General features: G+C 46.6%; 1 long non-coding RNA gene across 1 annotated transcript; it reads left to right on the top strand.

The window, feature by feature from the left end:
• Positions 1-522: 522 nt before the first annotated feature.
• LOC133794217 (uncharacterized) lies at positions 523-7,894 on the top strand. The gene is made up of 3 exons (XR_009875140.1): positions 523-4,805; positions 4,889-5,552; positions 5,658-7,894. It is a non-coding gene; the product is annotated as an uncharacterized LOC133794217 (long non-coding RNA).
• The last annotated feature ends 1,403 nt before the right edge of the window (positions 7,895-9,297 follow it).

Below are 9,297 nucleotides of genomic sequence, written 5' to 3'. Positions count from 1 at the left end.
AGGCGGGGGTTCCTTGTATACCTATTGAGACCCTTGCATCGGGGTGCCTTGTACACCCAACCTCACATAGCAAGGCCCTTAGGCATAGCGTGGTTGAACCTCGCGGCTTTGTGTGTGATGCTCTATGGGATAATTTTCCCATATTCACACTTGCCCCCGAGTCTATGAGCACAGTTTCAAGTGTCTTTGTAGACTCTTTCATATGTTTTCTGTGTGATACGTATGGCGCTCATGCTTCATCTTTTCTTGAAGGGGCATGGAAGGCTCACCTTTGGAGTGATATCTTATGGTGAATGAAGAAACAAAAAATGCACCTTGGTGGTGTGTTTCTTTCTAGGTTATAAAGAAACACAAAATCTAACTAGCTTTGGTGGTGATCCAAGTGTTTCCTTAGAATTGAATGAGAGCCAACCATTCCCAAGTGTGGATCCCAAGGTTGTCAATACCTTTCATCCCCACTCTCCATTTTGAATTTGATCAAAGGTCTAGGGAGCCTTGGCTCTTCCTATAAATACCCAAGACTTGGACTTGCTTTCTCACACTAAAGATTACATAGCCTAATGGTAATTCTTTGAAGTCACTTCCAAGTGCTCCAAGGTTCCATCCTCCATAGAAGCATTTTGTAGGGTAATTTTTTCCACTATAAAATTTCCTTTTTTTTTTAACTATCCATGCTTGCATTGTAGTGAGTACAAGGTGCTTTCGCTTAGGAGGTCATCCTCGCAACTTCAAAGGTCCATCTCGCTCATATCCAGGGGCTTGTTTCCACGTACTCTAGGGCCTTCCCTCGCATACCCAAGGTCTCATTCATACACATCCAGGTATGCTTCTATTGACAGCAGGAACTCCTCAACTAAGTTAGATTGAGAACTTTGTGAGTTAAAAGAAATAGAATCAAATCAAATGAACTTCAAGCAAACTTTCTTATGATTTCCAGAGCACAAAAATGTAAGGGCTGAAATTTCAAAATGAAAAGTAGAAAGGATGTGTAATGTCTATTCCCATTAACAATGTGTGGTTACAAAATTCTCTCTCAAATCTCCCCCCTTCTCAGGTGAAGGGAGGTCGCATTTATAGTAGAACACTATTGGCTCATTATACATGGTGGTCCCTGGGGACATGACCCTGCATATGCAGTCTATAGATAGTAGTGGTGCCAGGAGCGTGGTGGTCGGCTCCAGTACATGTTCATGGTCTACGGGGGCACCTCCACTTTAGTACTTAGTTACACCTCCACCATCTGTTTAGTATGAACGTCAGAGGTTGGCTGGGAAGGACCACATCCGGTACCCTATTCGTACGACCACTACTTGTCTGGCGTGGTCTTTAGGCTCAGACACCTAGGGCATTCAAAGGCGTACCCCCGTACGTACTTTATAACCCTATGGTCTCTTTTGAGTCACTTGTGGCTTTTCTTATACTGATCATGCACCCTGCTCTCTTAAACTTTAAGTGTGGGAAAGCTTGCACGCCATCATGAATAACATACCTAGCTACCTTCACCAATTCTAGCTTGCTACCAAATGATGGTTGGGCCCTTATTGGTTCCCCTCATATGACGAGGCAAGGCGCCTTTCACGGATCTCCATCCAGGCAAGACATGGGGTCTTGCATGGACCCTTGAGTGCAAGGCACATCATCTCACATGGCGAGGCATGCGTTGGCAAGTGGCATGTGGCCCTATGTGTGAGGTGTTAGGCGTGGCTGAGGCAATCTCCGTGAGGCCCTTGGCGCGAGGCCCTTGGCGTGAGGCCATGGTGCGCTTGGTGCGAGGCCCTTCTTGTGAGACCCTCGGCGCGAGTCCATGGTTCGCTTGGTGCGAGGCCATGGTGTGCTTGGTGCGAGGCCCTTCTTGCGAGACCCTCAACGCGAGGACATGGTGCGCTTGGTGTGAGGCCCTTGGTGCGCTTGGCGCGAGGCGCTGGGCACGCGTGCGAGATGCCTGATGCGCTCGAGGTGCTGGGTGTCACGGGCCGGCTATTTGGGTATTCCAACTAGACGGAACGTGCGACACTTGCAGACTCTTCAAGCTAGCAAGTCAGCCTACAACACACACCTACAGGCAAACAAACTCAGCGGTTAGCCACATACACATCTCGGACATGCAACGGGCGATAACGAAGTATGAGCAAGCACAAAGCAAGTCATTCCTAGGAACGTCCACACAACACAAAGCACACAGCAAGGCAAGTGGCACACAATGGCCCAACGAAGGTAACAAACAAGTAACACATAAGCAACAAGGAAGCACACAGGGGCAAGTATGGATAAATGTTATTTCATTAATATATAGCCTTGATAGGGCAAGGGAGTACACAGCTTTGGCCCCTATCTGCTGATGGCCATGGTGCTTCCCTTAGTCACCAGGTCACCTCCCCCTAAGGAGCCTTCTAGGGAAATAAAGTCTTCCCAGGAACATATATGATTTTTGTCTGGGAGACATATGCAATATTACAAAACTGCCACTACCCTATCCCATGAGGTTGCTTGGTGCAAGACTTGACTAATGATCAAGCACCAAGGCATGCTCATTACAAAATGGCCCCATGTGGGTGTGCCAAAGGGGCAGCACGCCACACTGGGCGCGCGCGTGAGACGCCTGATGTACGCGAGACGTTAGGCGCGCATTAGGCACCTGATGCGTGCGAGACGCTGGGTGAGCGCGTGAGACGCCAAATGCGCGTGAGGCGCCTGGTGTGCGTGTGGCTCCAGGGACGTGCGAGGTGACGGGTGCGCACGAGGTGCTTGATACCTTTTATGATATTCTTGCAATGCGAGTGGGCCTCACTCATCGACGGAGTGGACCTTATGGGACTTTAGACATGATTGCGTTGTTCCATCAAGGGACCTTAGACAAGTGATGTGGGTCCTTTACCGGTGTGGAATTTTTAGCATCCACACTTGCCCCCCATTTTATGAGAGGGTCTTCAGGCTCTCTGGTAGACTTCAAGATGCGATGTTTTTGGGATGCCCACAAGGTATTAGCTTGCTTCTTCATTTTGACATTATAGAAAAACATACTTTGGAGTTGAAGACAATTATTAGATTTTGAGAGTGAATGCGAGCCTATCATTGTGCTCTGCGGATCCCATGGAAAGTGCTAAGCCCCCCACTTGATATGAACAAGCAATGGATCCAATGGCTAAGGTGAGTTTGTGGTTCTTATAAATAGACCTTAATCTCAAGCATAATATTTACATTTTCTCTTCTTAGCTTGGTGGTTTTAGTTTTTTCACTTCCTCAAAGAGGTAAGGGGTTCGATTCCTCACAAACTCATTTTGGTTGTCTTTCCTCTTTATTATTTAAATTCCTTTCTTTTATGCAAATGTCCATATAGGTGCTTGGAGACTAAAACACCTTTCCCCTTTATTTTTGCAGACGCATACTTTCTACCCTTTGCATTTCTTCGACCGCGACGGTGCTTTCGACCCTCAACCTCCTTTCGACCGCGACCGTGCTTTTGACCCTTGGCCTTCTTTCGACCGTGACGGTGCTCAATTTTACTTACTCAAGGTATAATTTCTTTCTTTCTTATGTTCAATGGGTATAAATTAGCATTACTCGAGATGGGTTCCCTTGGTCGGAGCTCCTCGTGAGCTAATCCACGCACATGCCCTTGCTTGTACCTCATAGTTGGTCATTTCGAGCGCTTGTGTCTAAAGGTTTTGAGCTTATTCCTTTGTGTTTTGTAGCATCCCCTTCACCTACACGTGCACCCTTATTACCTACGAGATGAGGTTCCATGGCATGTGAGGGATCGTTTGGCGTTCCTCCGGGGGTCGAGTTTGTAGACTTATCTTCAGACTCGGGGTCCCTCGAAAACAACCTTTACCAAGACTATGACACTTTGAGGAAGGCCCGTATATGCCACCTTGAGCACATGGCCAAGCTTAGGCGTAAAATCTGGGTGGTGGAGAGCAAAATAGATTCGGTTTTGAGGGGTGATGGAGTCCCTTTCCCCTTTGACCTTAGTGACCATATTGCAACCTTAGAGTAAGCCTTTTTGATCTACAAATGGAGTTGGAGTTCATGGAGGGAAACCTCCCACCTGAACCTCCTGCCCCGTTCTCCCCTTATAGTTGCCATGAGGTCACCTCGGGTTCCCCTCAACCCTTGTCTTCAATCCACCATTGTTCAGTGCTTCCACACTCAACGCCTCGGTGGAAGACTCTTGCTAGAAAGAAAAAATGGAGGGTAAAGTGCCCTGTTTTGACCTCATCTTTTTCCTTGGATTTGCAGATATGTTGAAGAGAGTGCGGTGACAGGTGGCTCCCGAGGGGCCAGATTCTGGTCCTCTGTTGGCATCTACTATCGTGTCCAACATGTTGGAGAACCGGCTCTTGGAGTTATTCGAGAAATACCATATTGGCAAGGAGTACAAGCTGTATGTTCCTTCCAACAAGTTCCGGGCCGATAATCCCCCCCCCCCCCCCAGGGGTACGTGGCCTTGAATGAGCACATCCTGAAGGCGGGTGGAACCATTCCCTTACACCCGTTCTTTGTCATGGTCCTTAATCATTTCGACCTTGCTCCACTCCAGCTGGTGCCTAACAGCCGGTTGACTTTGAGCTGCCTATACATGGCGTTTATGGAGCTTAACCGCTGTGCTCCTATGGTTCAAGAGGTGCACTTTATGTACAACCTAATGCCCACCCCTAAATCCAAAGGCTTCTATTTTATGCAGAAAGCCAATTCTCAGGTCTCCCTGATAGAGGGTTCTGTGTCCAACCCAGGGTCCTGGAAGCATGACTTTTTCTTCATGAAAGGTCCCATTTTTGTACGTGAAACTTTTCGCTCATCCCTAAGTAAGTACTTTAAGCCTTTTTTTTACTTTGAATTTTCTATTTTGGAAATTATGCTCATATTGATAACAATATTGATTGTACAGAGAGCTTTATTGTCCTCGACATTCCTGAGTCGGAGGCAGCACCAGTGGACATCTTTCTCGATGCCGAACCCGCTAAAAAGAGGGCCACCCGTTTATTCACCATGGCCAATCTTAATCTCTATTGTTTATCCACGGTTTTGGAGCCTAATTCGTTGTGGCATATTTTCAAATGAAGGAAGAAGGAGACTCTAGTCGAGCCTCACTCGGACGGGGGTGATGTGCAATGGGTGCCTGAGGAGGTTTCCCCAGAATCTAGACGCCCACCCCGGTCTTCTCCGTCCCCTAGGTTAGTCCTCCTTTGGTTCCTATGGACCGCGATATGGCCTCTCATTCCCGCGGTCTGCAGGCCATGCCAGGGTGCTTCGTCGTGCCCTTCTCTAAGGAATATGATACTCTTCCTCATGCTCCCATCAATCTTGGTCCTTCGGGGCCCCATTTTTCCAGTGTTCCCGCGCCTCCTCCTCCTTCGGTGAGTGGGTCATCTGTCCCTACTCAGCCGGGCACCCCCGATTTGGAGGGGACACCCTAGGTGGGTCGTATGGCGGCCTCTTATGGGAAAAGATATACCCGGGTTGCCGAGAGTATTCCTGAGACCAAGTGGAGAGGTCTCGGGAAATTTAACATGAAAGAGCTTGGGGAGACCCTTATGCGCTCCATAACCTGGGTGAGTTCATGCGTCTTACATTGGTTTTTCTCTTTCTTTTCTATTTTTTTTTTTTGTTTTAGGTTCTTTGTTTGCTCATTATTTTTTTTTTTTGCTTTCTTGTAGGCTTCTTTGGTGGCTCAACGCTTTGCCGAATCGACACAAGACCTCTCTTCGTCGAACGATGAAAGAGACTGTCTAGCGGTCAGAGTTCAAGAGCTTGAGAGGGAGCTTACTGACACCAAGCTTAAGCTGGAGAAGGCCCTGGCAAAGGCCTCTTCATCATCAAAAAAGAGGAGGAGGGCAGAAGCCAAGGTGGCGATGTTGTAGGAGAGGGTCACTCGCCTGGACGCTGATCTGGGGGGAGCGGAAGTCAAGGCTGCGACGTCGCAGCAGAGGGTCACTCTCCTAGAGGCGAATTTGGCAGAGGTCGAGTACAAGTCCATAGAGAACACCCTCTATGGAGTGTGGAGACAAAATCCTAACTTCGATTTCTCCTCCTTTGGTGAGCATGCAGTCGCCAAGGTGGCCGAGTGGAATGCTCGCGACGGGAGGCCTTGAGATTTTTCTTTTGCAGTTTTTATCATTTAACTCGATTTGGTTGTATGATCATTTGAGCCTATCCTTTTTTTCGGAACTTTTCTAAGTCCTGCCACATTATCACAACTTTTTTTATATATAAATGTGATCATTTGTTTTGGCTTTTATATGCTTGAGGTCCTTTTGAGCCTGCAAAAAGGGGTTCGATAGGTCTTTTTTTTTTTACTTTTTATTTATTATGCTTGAGGTCCTTTTGAGCCTCCGCGAAGGGGTTCGATAGGTCTCTCTTTGGTGCACCTTGATTGTATCTATAAGGATATGTTGATCCTTTGAGTTCTAGTCATCCTTTTATATACTTTTGCACGCGCTTATTATTTCTTGCGAGAAGTGTCATTCTCGTCATTATGCATATTACTATTTTTTCAAGGGTCTCTTTCAGGACCCTATTTGGTTAGATGGCTAGGTGGCCGCTCTAGACTTATTGGTGGATGCTCTTCCTGAGGCCTTTCCTCTCATGGAGGTATCAACCTTTATTAGGAGGCTTTTCTTGTAGGACTTTTTAAACCTTCTTGATGTTCATAAGGGTAGCTAGTCCTCGTGAACTCAAGAGGTGCCTTGCGAGGTCCTACTCCTTGTTTATTAGAGTCTTTTTATATATATAAGGGTCTCTTTTAGGACCCTTTTTTGGTTGTATACTCTGCCTCCAAGTGGTTGGCGAGATTTATCTCGTCGGGCACTTTGATCATTTTGCTCATGCATTTTGATAATTATTGAAAATGAGAGTTAGATTGTGTGATCATTCTGCTCATACACAAGAGTTCCTACTACATATTCATTGGATGCCAAAGAGAAACATATTCATTGGAAGTGAGTGGAGTACATAGTTACCTACAATGACTTTGTTCTTACTACATATCAAGAGGTCTAAGTTAGCCCTCTACCTCATAGATATTACACTTAAATGTGCATGTTTAGACAAAGCGATGATATTCTTGCCTCAGACGTGGAGGTCTTATTGATCATATTTTCTTAGATGTTCTGCGTTCCACGCTTTGGGTACCATGGTATCATCCAAACGTTCCCGCTTGTACGTGTTAGGGGGCACCACCTAGGCAACTTGGTAGGGTCCTTCCCAGTTTGCCCATAATATACCCGCGCTCGTGTCTCGAGTGTTGGGCTGGACTTTCCTTAACACGAGGTCTCCGAACCTGAACATCCTTTCTCGTACCCTTGAGTTATAGTATCTTGCGGCCCGTTGTTGGTATGTCGCCAACTTCAATTGTGCCCTTTCTCTTCTCGCTTCCAACATGTCCAAATCTTCAGCCAATGCTGCACGATTAGCCTAGTCATCATATGCTTGTATGCGAAAGGAGTTGATTTTCATTTCTGTTGGAAGAACAGCCTCGCACCCATAGGTTAAGGCGAAAGGTGTTTCTCCAGTAGTGGAACGGGGCATGGTCCTGTAGGACCAAAGCACATTGGGTAGTTCTTCGACCCAAGCTCCTTTCAAATTTTCCAACTTTGTTTTCAGGTTCCTTTTTAAGATCTTGTTGATGGCCTCCACTTTTCCATTCGCTTGCGGGTGCACTACAGCGGAGAAACTCCTCTTGATTCCCTTTTCTCTGCAATATTCTTCGAATAACCCTCCTTCAAACTGTGTCCCATTGTTAGGGATTATCTTGTAGGGTACTCCAAACCTGCAGACGATAAATTTGTTGACGAAGGTAGTGACTTGCTTAGCCATTATGTTGACTAGAGGCTTTGCTTCCACCCAGTTAGTAAAGTAATTGACTGCTACAACCACGTACTTTGCTCCTCCTCTTCCTATTGGTAACACTCCGATCAAGTCAATCCCCTACACAACAAAGGACCACGGACTGGTCATGCTCACCAGCTCATTTGGTGACTGTCTGGGGTAATTTTCATGTCGTTGGCACTTGTCACATCTTCTCGCGAAATTGCCCGTGTCCTTCTCCATGGTAGGCCAATAATACTACTGTCGTATGGCCTTTTTTGCCGTGGATTGCCCCCAGCATGATTTCCACGCTCTCCTCCGTGTATCTCTTGCAAGACCTTTAAAGCCTCCCCTTTGTCTATACACCGTAGGAGCGGGGTGGAGAAGCCTCTTTTATACAAAACTCCATCTACTAGGGTGTATTGGGCGACTTTGTAAATCAGATTACAGGAGTCTTTTTTGTCCAAAGGCAACGTTCCATCACTTAAGTACCTCGAGACAGGTGTAAACCATGACTCCTCAGGATTATTGACCATGTGAACCTCCTCTTCTGCTATGCTTGGCCTGGAGAGGTATTCAACAGGGACAGACTCAAGCGTGTCTTCGTCTCGAGTAGATGCGAGTTTTGCGAGACCATCGACATTCGTGTTTTGCTCCCTTGGGATATGTTCTATGGTGTATTTTTTGAACTGATCCAAATACCCTTTCACTTTGGTGAGATATGCAGCCATTTTTGGGCCTCTAGCTTGATATTCGCCCTTCACCTGAAATACTACTAACTGTGAGTCACTAAAGACATGCAAATGTGTTACCTTCAACTCCTTGGCTAGTTGGAGGACAGCCAGTAGTGCCTCGTTTTCTGCTTCGTTGTTGGAAGCTTCAAATCCGAATCATAATGCACAATACATCCTATGTCCCTCAGGTCCCGTCATTACTATGCTAGCACCGGCTCCTCCTTTGTTAGGCGCCCCGTTCACATGGAGGCTCCATTCTTCAGGCTACTTTTCCCCTTCGCCCGTTGGTTCATTCTCTTCTATTTCTCCCTCATCACGGGGTCGATATGCAAAATCAACTATAAAGTCTGCAAGTACCTGCCCGTTGACCGAGATCCTTGGGGTATAAATAATGTTAAACTGACTTAACTCAATTGACCATTTTAACAACCTTCTCGAAGTCTCCGGTTTGTGCAAGACTTGATGCAAAGGTGTGTTGGTGAGTACTTCAATAGCATGAGCGTGAAAATAGGGCCTCAACTTTCGCGAAGCCACTATCAAGGCATATGCTAACTTTTCTATTTCTGAGTACCAGGTTTCTGCGTCTACCAATCGTTTGCTTACATAGTATACGGGCTGCTGATGCTTCTTTTCTCCTTTGACCAGGGCGATGCTTATAGCATGCTTTGATACTGCTAAGCACAGGTACAACTTTTCCCCTTTTTTCTGGCTTATCCAAAAGGGGCGGTTTTCCAAGGTGTTCTTTTAGCTTAGTGAA

Source organism: Humulus lupulus, chromosome 1 (assembly GCF_963169125.1).
Source record: "Humulus lupulus chromosome 1, drHumLupu1.1, whole genome shotgun sequence".
Taxonomy (NCBI): domain Eukaryota; kingdom Viridiplantae; phylum Streptophyta; class Magnoliopsida; order Rosales; family Cannabaceae; genus Humulus; species Humulus lupulus.
The sequence above is the reverse complement of the archived record's forward strand: the minus strand, read 5'-3'. Positions and strand labels throughout refer to the sequence as shown.